Raw genomic sequence first — 6,554 nt, 5'->3', positions numbered from 1 at the left:
AGCTATTTTGCATGGTTCTGTAGCAGATGTACAGAAAGTTTGTGATGATGTACAGTTTTGTTTTTTTGTTTCTGAAGAGGAGTGTAGAGAAAGTAAGAACTTGATATTGTTAGGTATAGTAGAACAGGACAAAGAGATTAGTATTGCTGATTTTGCAGAAGACATGACAAAGTTTAACACCGTTTCCTCTGAATAACCAAACTATGGGGCATATTATCAAGCAGCAGGGATAATTATCGCTGGCCGCTCTTAGCGAGAACTTATTTATCGCCGGCTATCACTGGCAATTATCGCCATGCTATTGCTGTATCAACAACTCCTAGTTCAATGGCGATAATCTTACAGCGATAGAGGTGTTTTCAATGGAACATCGCTGGTTTTCCAGCGATGTTCCATGGAAAACGGCAATTACCTTGCTGATACGACTCTGTGGTCGTATCAGCAAAATCCACCCCCATTGTTAGGTATAGGTAAGTCAGCATTTTAGCAGACGTTAGTTTTTGGTGAAAACCCCGGTTTTCGTCAAAAACTAACGTCTGCTAAAATGTGCGGGCCTCCTTGTAAATATTGCGATATACATCTAGCGATATTTTACAAGGTAGTCCATCAGGGGTATGCCCAGTGACCCCCACTTTGCATCTCATTAGAGATGCAAAGTAAGGCATCTGGAAAATGGGTGCAAACATTTGCTAATGTATGTTAGCACCACCTTGTAAATAGGGCGATGAAAATATTGCTGCTTAAGCGGCAAAAAGTGCTGTTAAAGTGGCAAGACTGCCCTTGTTAATATTGTTTGTATTTGTTATTGACGTACTCACCATAGAAATCAAACTAGGAATGTTGATTTATAGTTAAAAAATAAAAAATAAAAGAATAATATGTGACAGCAATGTGCTCTTTATTTGTTTGTAGAAGGACGATTGGAGTTGTCCAGTGATCAAGTTATATGTAAGTACTGTTACAACAAATTAGAAAAAACAAAATTCCAGCTAGATCAGTATATAACAACTGAGAGTTGGTACATATTCCTCAGGAACTAGCAGATTTAAATGTATATGGGTCTATTCTTATCCAATCTGTACATCCATTCCAGGTCATAGTTTGTTTGGAGCCTTAGACAGGTAAGCTGTCACCAACAGATTTACAAAAAGGTCTAAAAGGAAGAATTGTGTACTTACCTTTGGATTTTAAGAAATATATTAAAACTGTTGGTGCAGACAGAGAGGAATACGAGCCAGTAGGTATTCTAGTTAACAGTGTACCAACAAAGAGTAAGAAAATCTAGCAAGAGTTTGTTGATAATAATAAACTTCAAAATGCAACATTATATACCTGGTGCAGAATATATTTATTATAAGAATGTAAATGTTGATGAAGAAGCAAGATGCCTGCAAGATGAAACAGTACTGTCAACTGGCCAAATTGAAAAAGTAGACAAATTCAGGAGTGAAGACATTTACAAACATTATACCATACATCCTCTCATTAAAAAAAAATCATAGGAAACACTATTGAATTATTTCAAATAAAAGAAGCAAAAGGAGCTTCCATGAGCATATGGGGAGAAAGTCTAGAAGTTCGCTGTTTTACACAGCTATTCCCCACTGGAGAAGGTGGATGATTTGATGACCGAACTATACAGATTCCAGCATCAGAATACTGATCAACAAGATTGTACTCTGAAGATCTAAGATTTCATCAGTTCATTCCATATATATTCAATATTCTGTTTGAGAGTGATTTGTCTGCACTTTCATATGTGGTGAACCATTTATTAAACATAGGAGTTTGTCTTCAACATGTTTCTGCAAAAGAGTTCATGGAGAAAGTTGAACAAAGATATGAAAATATGGAATCTCAGGTAATCAATTTGATGGCGGACCAACGTGGCACCAATGAATATTGGTATTGCTGTCATGGTGAACTTAAATGCATGTTCGGAAACCTAGGTACACCTACTTGATTTCTAACACTTAGTTGTGCTGGATATACGTGGGATCATTTACTTGAATTTATACGAGAAGCAAATTCAAATGTAAAGACATGAACTGAAGACAGCTGGAGAACTCTGTTCCTAGGATCCTGCAAATATCTGCAGATATTTTAACCATAGGTTTTAAGCTACAATATAATTTATCTGCAATAAAAACATTCCACCGTTTGGAGAGATAACTGATTTCTTTAGGCGAAAAGAATACCAAGCCAGAGGTGCTTCTCATATACAAATGCTATTATGGATAAAGGCTAGACCAAATTTGGAACAGATAATTATGAAGCTCTTTTGTCTTTCATCAAACAGTATGTTACATGTGTCATTCCAAGTTAAGGAGGAGAAAACAGCTTGAGACAACAAGTTCTACAGTTTCAAAGTCATAGATGTGAACAATACTGCAGACAGAAATACAAATGTAAACAACAATTTTATACAAAATTTAATTTTGGGTTCCCACGACCTATAATTTCTAAAGGAAGTGTACATCATTTTTTCTCAGTAGTAAGACATACAATAAGTCGGACATTTCCCAAGAATGCATACAACTTAAGAAGAACAGAAGCTTCAAAGCATATTAATGACTATAATCCAGTAATTTTAAAAATGTGGAATTCAAACATGGATATTCAGTTTGTTGCAGACAACTCAATTGCTGTTGCTCGTTATGTCACATCATATATTACAAAATCTGAAAAGTCAGAGAATAAAGAAATGTGGGAAGAAGTTTCCCTAGAAAAGAGTCCCAGCAAGAAATTATACAGCTATAGCTTGAAGATGCTTTCCCATAGAGAGAAAGGTTCTTATGAACGTTCAGATCGCTTGGCCTCAGCCAGTTTGCATTCAAAGTCAAGAGGAATAATTTGGATAAATCTAGGTCTAGCCTCCACACGAAATAGAGTATTAAAATATTTTCCCTGTGCAATACTTAGCACAGTATGAGCCAGAAAGCACCAATATTGTCAAACTAATATGTTGGATACATACTATCCCAAAAGGAGGTCACATCTTGAAAACCTATGTCTGTATGAAATACTTCAACATTACAGGTTTCAATAGAATGTTACAGAAAGTATAAAAGAGGAAAAATAGGCAGTAATTGGATGAATTGGATGTTTAGTGAAACATGCCAAAGGAAATCTTATTAATCACATAAATCTCAGTTGCAAAACTCCAGATAATGGAGAATTTTTCTATTTAGCACTTCTGCAACTGTTCAAGCCTTGGTGTAGGGAAACAATTACTTGGAGATATTGACTGCTATGAAGAATCTTTTAATGCAACTAAGGATAGTATTCAATGTACAGTATTTCCGACTAACCTAAAGATGATAAATGATGAGATCGAACACAAAGGAACTTTTTCAGCTGAAATAGCTAGAGAAAGTTCACAAAGCAGTCAAAGTTCAGGTCCACTGACTCAAGATCCACTTGAACAAACAATTATTGAAAATGAAGCAGCAATAGCCATGAGGTAGAAACTGCAATACAGCAAGCTAAACAGGATATCATTCAGTTAAAAAAGTTAGAAGAACAACTGAATATTGAACAAAAAGAAATATATCTACAAGTGAAGAAGTAGAACATGGCTTCCTCCACAAAAAAAAGAATGTCAATGTTCATATTTCAACCTATTCTATTCTATATTAAAGGTCAGGCTGGAACAGGAAATAATTCCTTACTTAAAGTTCTGACAAGTTATCTACACAGGACTACAGAATCACATTTATCTTGTGACTTAACAGCTCCAACTGGATTAACAGCACACATTACAGGTATTACTTTTAGGCCTGGGTGGCAAATTCTATTCTGCTCGCGGAATTTGAGTAATTTGGGTAATTTTGGGTTCCGTGGAGAACACGGAATTGCCAAAAATTCAGCGATATGCGGCTTTGTAGAATAATTTTTTGCTTGTTTGAGCTTTCAAACTGCGTGTTCGCAAGATATTTCTCCTCGAGCACACAAACAGTGTTCGCAAACAGGAAAAAAGCATCGCACACGGGTGGAACGAGCAATTCTGTGTGTTTGCGGAACTTTTGCGTGCTCGGGTAGATTTTTTACCGTTCCGCGGAGCTTTGCGTAATTTCCACCCACCCCAATTACTTTACATCAATTACTTATGCTACCTGTCAAACATGATAATAAACTGAAATATCAAAAGCTATGAGAAGGAGCTTGTTATGAAACCTCAACAGTACTGAAGAAACTGAAACTTTTAATCATTGATGAGGTAAGCATGGTCTCAAACTTAATGCTTGCCTTTGTATACTTGAGAATGCAACAGATTTTAAAAACAGAGTTTGATGTGCTGTTTGGAGGAAAGAATTTAATTGTATTTGGAGACCTACTGCAACATACTCCTGTTAAAGAACAACCTGTTTTTAAAAAATCGTCTCCATGATGAGACAGGGAAATCTTTGGGCAGTATGAGAAATGTAAATATTTGGTTAAACTTTAAATATAAACAACTTGTTTAAAAATATGCGGCAAGCAGGTGATGCATGGGGGCGTGGCTAGCAAGCCATCATGGCGGACGGAGGCTGCTAGAGCTCCGGTGCCGCGGGGGGTAAAATTATCCTGACTGCCGTAACGGAGGGCTGTCCTGCTACTGAACTCCCCCGGTCGACTCGACGGAGGTTTGGAGACTCCGGAAGCCGCGACTGCCTGGAGAGCCACGACGGACCATCTGCGGCCTAGCCCCACGTTGCGAGCCGGGGCCTCGAGTGCGGACCACACCCGGGATACGGACCGCGGCCTGCCGAGAAGACGGGGGCTGCCCTGAAGAGACCGGCTAGTGCGCCGCCCGCTTCCTAGCGGAACCCAGTGGGTGAGAGACCAACCCCTCCCACCCGATACCCCTGGTGTGAAATTCTGGAGGTCCGGAGGAGGATGCCCACGGGGGGAGGCTGCTGCATAGACTGGGAACCCTGCCTGCCGGGACCCCGGAACCACATCACGCCGGCGCCCATGTCTGGAGCTCAGTGGGGTTACCGCTGAGTGGGAGGCACACACAACCACCGTTGGAAGCATTGCACTGTCCCTGTCTGCTTTCCCCCATCTCCCTTCTCTCCCCCCTCCTCACTGCCATTGCCACCACGAGAGACTTTCAAGGGCAGGACACTGTTAGAACTGGCAGTTTGGGTCAAGGCTGAATCGAGGCTGGAGGTGTGGAGAGAGCCACTGAGACTACCTTACGTGAGGCTGGAGTAATAGACGGAGAGGAACCACCGGCCCAGATTTGTATTACACCGGAGGAGGGGAGGGCCCGGAGGGTCGGCCCCAAACCCAGCGAAGACCAGGAAATGGCCCAGTGGACGACGAAGAGCACGGAAGGAGCCGCCATTATAGCCATAAGCGAGGAGGGTAAGATCGCCCACTCTGAGTCCAGGAAGACGGCGGAAACTGGGGCCACCCCACGAACTGGCCCCTGTCGCCCCTTTTAAAGAGAAGAAGGTGAGAACAACATACGACCTCCCAAACAACAGCGCTCCACCTAGAATCCTGTGGATAGCTCGACTGCCTGACAAAGTCTTGAAAGACCGCAGGACTGAGTTGGAAGACCGAGTGGGGAGAACCACAAGAGAAAATAGATACCTGCCCTGAGACATAGCCCCGGCCATTGGGTGGGTCTCTGGACGACAACCATGGTACGGAAAGGTGCAAAGACCACGGATGGCAAGGAAGGGACATCTAAGGGGCCTACTCCGGACGCGAGCCATGAAGGTTCCACACCTCTAACACTGAACTCTACCCTCTCGGAAGAACAGCAGGGGGACAAACTGGATCTAATACTCAAGGAAATCAGAGATTCTAGGGCTGCGATGAAGAAGCAAATGGGCACCCTCACCACTAATCTCTCACTGCTTAAAGCCGATCATGATAAACTGGCAGACAAAGTCAAAGACCAAGGGATGACACTGACGGACCTTGCCCCGACGGTGGCGGACCACACCGAATCCATCCAACAAATCCAACACCAGGTGAAAACTCTTATGGACCGTGTGGAGGACGCAGAAGGACGCAACCGACGCAACAACATACGCGCCATTGGACTTCCGGAACGCAGTGAGGGGCCCCACGCGACGGAATTCATGGAGCAGTGGTTCCGAGATAACGTGGCTGCAGAGGGACTATCACCGTTCTTCTGTGTGGAGAGGGCACACAGGATCCCCACTGGCCGACCGAGACCGGGACAGCTGCCACGGCCACTGATTGTGAAGATTCTCAACTACCGGGATAGGGACACTCTGCTTAGACAGGCCCGGATGAAATCTGTCATAGAGTATGAGAACAAACGTATCTCACTATACCCGGATTATACCCACCTGGTGCAAAAGCAGAGGTCCTCCTACTATGAGGTGAAAAAGAGACTCCAAGGAGCCAAACTCCGCTATGCCCTGTTATTCCCCGCACGCCTCAAGGTGACCCACGATAATAAAACTAATTTCTTTGAAAGTCCCACGGACGTGGAAGAGTGGCTGGAAGTGATGGATTTTGAGGAGAACCAGGACCCAACCCAAGGTTCAACGGCCAGCGGCTCCAAGGACGGATCGGACCATGCGGGG

Source organism: Lissotriton vulgaris, chromosome 8 (genome assembly GCF_964263255.1).
Source record: "Lissotriton vulgaris chromosome 8, aLisVul1.2, whole genome shotgun sequence".
In the NCBI taxonomy this organism is placed as follows: Eukaryota; Metazoa; Chordata; class Amphibia; order Caudata; family Salamandridae; genus Lissotriton; species Lissotriton vulgaris.
Note: the sequence above shows the minus strand (reverse complement) of the source record.